The sequence below is a fragment of the Mustelus asterias genome, unplaced genomic scaffold (assembly GCF_964213995.1).
Source record: "Mustelus asterias unplaced genomic scaffold, sMusAst1.hap1.1 HAP1_SCAFFOLD_425, whole genome shotgun sequence".
Lineage (NCBI taxonomy): Eukaryota > Metazoa > Chordata > Chondrichthyes > Carcharhiniformes > Triakidae > Mustelus > Mustelus asterias.
This window is the reverse complement of record NW_027590380.1, coordinates 186,467-192,500: the sequence shown is the minus strand read 5'-3', so window position 1 is coordinate 192,500 and position 6,034 is coordinate 186,467.

The following is a 6,034-nucleotide window of genomic DNA, read 5'->3' as shown; positions in this document are numbered from 1 at the left end:
ATTTGAAAGCGTGGCCGGCGCGAGGGGCGCCTGTGCGTGCGTGGAGAGTCAATGTGGAGTCCTTGTGCGCACGGAGTGTTGAGTAAGGGCGTGATTCTGCATGTGCCCTGACCCTAAGCATAACCCTAAGCCTAACTCTCAGACTAACCCAAACCCGCGCCCTAACCCTAACACAAAGCCTAACCCTAGCCCGAGCACGAGCCCTCACCCAAACCCTAGCCCTAACCCTAACCCGAACCCTAACACTAAGCCTAACCCTAGCCCGAGCACTAGCCCTCACCCTAACCCTAGCCCTAACCCTAACCCGAACCCTAACCCTAGCCCAAACCCTAACCCTAACCGTGGCCCTAACCCTAACCAAAGCCCTAGCCCTAGCCCTAACCCTAACACTAACCCTAACCCTAACCCTAACCCTAGCCCAAACCCTAACCCTAACCAAAGCGCTAACCCTAGCCCTAACCCTAACACTAACCCTAACCCTAACCCTAACCCTAGCCCAAACCCTAACCCTAACACTAACCCTAACCCTAGCCCAAACCCTAACCCTAACCGTGGCCCTAACCCTAACCAAAGCCCTAGCCCTAGCCCTAACCCTAACACTAACCCTAACCCTAACCCTAGCCCAAACCCTAACCCTAACCAAAGCGCTAACCCTAGCCCTAACCCTAACACTAACCCTAACCCTAACCCTAACCCTAGCCCAAACCCTAACCCTAACCCTAACCCTAACCGTGGCCCTAACCCTAACCAAAGCCCTAACCCTAGCCCTAACCCTAACACTAACCCTAACCCTAACACTAACCCTAGCCCCAGCCCAAAACCTAACCCAAACCCTAACCAAAGCCCTAACCCTCGCCCAAACCCTAACCCTAACCCTAACCGTGGCCCTAGCCCTAACCAAAGCCCTAACCCTAGCCCTAACCCTAACACTAACCCTAACCCTAACACTAACCCTAACCCTAGCCCAAACCCTAACCCTAACCCTAACCAAAGCCCTAACCCTAGCCCTAACCCTAACACTAACCCTAACCCTAACCCTAGCCCAAACCCTAACCCTAACCCTAACCGTGGCCCTAGCCCAAACCCTAACCCTAACCCTTACCAAAGCCCTAACCCTAGCCCTAACCCTAACACTAACCCTAACCCTAACCCTAACCCTAGCCCAAACCCTCACCCTAACCGTGGCCCTAACCCTAACCCTAACCAAAGCCCTAACCCTAGCCCTCACCCTAACACTAACCCTAACCCTAACCCTAACACTAGCCCTAACCCTAACCCTAACCCTAACCGTGGCCCTAACCCTAACCATAGCCCTAACGCTAGCCCTAACCCTAACACTAAGCCTAACCCTAGCCCGAGCCCTAGCCCTAACCCTAACCCTAGCCTAACCCTAAGCCTAACCCTAAGGGAGCAATTTGAAAGTGTGGCCGGCGCGAGGGACGCCTGTGCGGGCGTGGAGAGTCGATGTGGAGTCCTTGTGAGCATGGAGTGTGTTGTAAGGGCGTGTTTCTGCCTGTGCCTTGACCCTAACACTAACCCTAACCCTAGCGCTAACCCTAACCGTAGCCGTCACCCGAACCCTAACCCGAGCCCTAGCCCTAGCCCTAACCCTAACCCTAACCCTAACGGAGCAATTTGAAAGTGTGGCCGGCGTGAGGGGCGCCTGTGCGGGCGTGGAGAGTCAATGTGGAGTGCTTGTGAGCATGGAGTGTGTAGTAAGGGCGTGTTTCTGCCTGTGCCTTGACCCTAACCCTAACCCGAACCCTAACCCTAACCGCGGGTGCGGGGGGTTGAACAAACACCGGGGAAGCCATTAACCACCAGCGGGGAGTACATTAAGCAGTTGCCCTTAGTCTCAGGAGCAGCGGGGAACAGATTATCCAACAGCCGGGAAAACATTCACCAACTTCGGGTGAAAACATGAACGAAATATCGGGAAGACATGAACCAACGGCAGGCAAAACACTGGGGAAGCCAGGAACCAACAACGGGGAGTACACTAAGCAGCTGCCCTTAGTCTCAGGAGTAGCGGGGAAGAGATTAAGCAGCAGCCGGGAAAAGATCAGCCAACCGCGGGGGAACTCATTAACCAGTGTCGTGGGAACGCATTAACCAGTTTCGTGGGAACTCATTAACCAGTTTCGGGAAAACTTCCACCAAAGGCGGGGAAAGCATCAACCAACGGCGGGGAAGCCATTGTCCAACAGGGGGGGGGGAGCACATCAAGCAGCTGCCCTTAGTCTCAGGAGCAGCGGGGAAGAGATTAAGCAGCAGCCGGGAAAAGATCAGCCAACCGCGGGGGAACTCATTAACCAGTTTCGTGGGAACTCATTAACCAGTTTCGGGAAACCGTCCACCTAAGGCGGGGAAAACATCAAACAACGGCGGGGAAGCCATTGTCCAACAGGGGGGAGCACATTAAGCAGCTGCCCTTAGTATCAGGAGCAGCGGGGATCAGATTAAGCAACAGCCGGGAAAAGATCAGGAAACCGCGGGGGAACTCATTAACCAGTTTCGTGGGAACTCATTAACCAGTTTCGGGAAAACATCAACCAAAGGCGGGGAAAGCATCAACCAACGGCGGGGAAGCCACTGTCCAACAGTGGGGAGCACATTAAGCAGCTGCCCTTAGTCTCAGGAGCAGCGGGGATCAGATTAAGCAACAGCCTGGGAAAAGATCAACCAACCGCGGGGGAACTCATTAACCAGTTTCCTGGGAACTCATTAACCAGTTTCGTGGGAACTCATTAACCAGTTTCGGGAAAACCTCCACCAAAGGCGGGGAAAGCATGAACCAACGGCGGGGAAGCCATTGTCCAACCGGGGGGAGCACATTAAGCAGCTGCCCTTAGTATCAGGAGCAGCGGGGTACAAATGAACCAGCAGCGGGGAAAACAACTTCGTGGGAACTCATTAACCAGTTTCGTGGGAACTCATTAACCAGTTTCGGGGGAACTCATTAACCAGTTTCGGGAAAACTTCCACCAAAGGCGGGGAAAGCATCAACCAACGGCCGGGAAGCCATTGTCCAACAGTGGGGAGCACATTAAGCAGCTGCCCTTAGTATCAGGAGCAGCGGGGATCAGATTAAGCAACAGCCGGGAAAAGATCAGCCAACCGCGGGGGAACTCATTAACCAGTTTCCTGGGAACTCATTAACCAGTTTCGTGGGAACTCATTAACCAGTTTCGGGAAAACCTCCACCAAAGGCGGGGAAAGCATGAACCAACGGCGGGGAAGCCATTGTCCAACCGGGGGGAGCACATTAAGCAGCTGCCCTTAGTATCAGGAGCAGCGGGGATCAGATTAAGCAACAGCCGGGAAAAGATCAGCCAACCGCGGGGGAACTCATTAACCAGTTTCCTGGGAACTCATTAACCAGTTTCGGGAAAACTTCCACCAAAGGCGGGGAAAACATGCACCAACGGCGGGGAAGCCTTTGTCCAACAGGGGGGAGCACATTAAGCAGCTGCCCTTAGTATCAGGAGCAGCGGGGTACAAATGAACCAGCAGCGGGGAAAACAACTTCGTGGGAACTCATTAACCAGTTTCGTGGGAACTCATTAACCAGTTTCGGGAAAACGTCCACCAAAGGCGGGGAAAGCATCAACCAACGGCGGGGAAGCCATTGTCCAACAGTGGGGAGCACATTAGGCAGCTGCCCTTAGTATCAGGAGCAGCGGGGATCAGATTAAGCAACAGCCGGGAAAAGAACAGCCAACCGCGGGGGAACTCATTAACCAGTTTCGTGGGAACTCATTAACCAGTTTCGTGGGAACTCATTAACCAGTTTCGGGAAAACGTCCACCAAAGGCGGGGAAAACATGCACCAACGGCGGGGAAGCCATTGTCCAACAGGGGGGAGCACATTAAGCAGCTGCCCTTAGTATCAGGAGCGGCGGGGATCAGATTAAGCAACAGCCGGGAAAAGATCAACCAACCGCGGGGGAACTCATTAACCAGTTTCGTGGGAACTCATTAACCAGTTTCCTGGGAACTCATTAACCAGTTTCGGGAAAAATTCAACCAGAGGCGGGGAAAGCATCAACCAACGGCGGGGAAGCCTTTGTCCAACAGGGGGGAGCACATTAAGCAGCTGCCCTTAGTATCAGGAGCAGCGGGGTACAAATGAACCAGCAGCGGGGAAAACAGCTTCGTGGGAACTCATTAACCAGTTTCGGGGGAACTCATTAACCAGTTTCGGGAAAACTTCCACCAAAGGCGGGGAAAGCATGAACCAACGGCGGGGAAGGCATTGTCCAACCGGGGGGAGCACATTAAGCAGCTGCCCTTAGTATCAGGAGCAGCGGGGATCAGATTAAGCAACAGCCGGGAAAAGATCAGCCAACCGCGGGGGAACTCATTAACCAGTTTCGGGGGAACTCATTAACCAGTTTCGGGAAAACGTCCACCAAAGGCGGGGAAAACATCAACCAACGGCGGGGAAGCCTTTGTCCAACAGGGGGGAGCACATTAAGCAGCTGCCCTTAGTATCAGGAGCAGCGGGGTACAAATGAACCAGCAGCGGGGAAAACAGCTTCGTGGGAACTCATTAACCAGTTTCGGGGGAACTCATTAACCAGTTTCGGGAAAACTTCCACCAAAGGCGGGGAAAGCATGAACCAACGGCGGGGAAGGCATTGTCCAACCGGGGGGAGCACATTAAGCAGCTGCCCTTAGTATCAGGAGCAGCGGGGATCAGATTAAGCAACAGCCGGGAAAAGATCAGCCAACCGCGGGGGAACTCATTAACCAGTTTCGTGGGAACTCATTAACCAGTTTCGGGAAAACTGCCACCAACGGCGGGGAAAACATGCACCAACGGCGGGGAAGCCATTGTCCAACAGGGGGGAGCACATTAAGCAGCTGCCCTTAGTATCAGGAGCAGCGGGGTACAAATGAACAAGCAGCGGGGAAAACAACTCCGTGGGAACTCATTAACCAGTTTCGTGGGAACTCATTAACCAGTTTCGGGAAAACGTCCACCAAAGGCGGGGAAAACATCAACCAGCGGCGGGGAAGCCATTGTCCAACAGGGGGGAGCGCATTAAGCAGCTGCCCTTAGTATCAGGAGCAGCGGGGTACAAATGAACCAGCAGCGGGGAAAACAACTTCGTGGGAACTCATTAACCAGTTTCGTGGGAACTCATTAACCAGTTTCGGGAAAACATCAACCAGAGGCGGGGAAAACATGCACCAACGGCGGGGAAGCCATTGTCCAACAGGGGGGAGCACATTAAGCAGCTGCCCTTAGTATCAGGAGCAGCGGGGATCAGATTAAGCAACAGCCGGGAAAAGATCAACCAACCGCGGGGGAACTCATTAACCAGTTCCGTGGGAACTCATTAACCAGTTTCGTGGGAACTCATTAACCAGTTTCGGGAAAACGTCCACCAAAGGCGGGGAAAACATCAACCAACGGCGGGGAAGCCATTGTCCAACAGTGGGGAGCACATTAAGCAGCTGCCCTTAGTGTCAGGAGCAGCGGGGATCAGATTAAGCAACAGCCGGGAAAAGATCAGGAAACCGCGGGGGAACTCATTAACCAGTTTCGTGGGAACTCATTAACCAGTTTCGGGAAAACCTCCACCAAAGGCGGGGAAAGCATGAACCAACGGCCGGGAAGCCCTTGTCCAAAAGTGGGGAGCACATTAAGTGGCTGCCCTTAGTATCAGGAGCAGCGGGGATCAGATTAAGCAACAGCCGGGAAAAGATCAGCCAACCGCGGGGGAACTCATTAACCAGTTTCGTGGGAACTCATTAACCAGTTTCGGGAATACTTCCACCAAAGGCGGGGAAAACATGAACCAACGGCGGGGAAGCCATTGTCCAACAGTGGGGAGCACATTAAGCAGCTGCCCTTAGTATCAGGAGCAGCGGGGTACAAATGAACCAGCAGCGGGGAAAACAGCTTCGTGGGAACTCATTAACCAGTTTCGTGGGAACTCATTAACCAGTTTCGTGGGAACTCATTAACCAGTTTCGGGAAAACATCCACCAAAGGCGGGGAAAGCATCAACCAACGGCGGGGAAG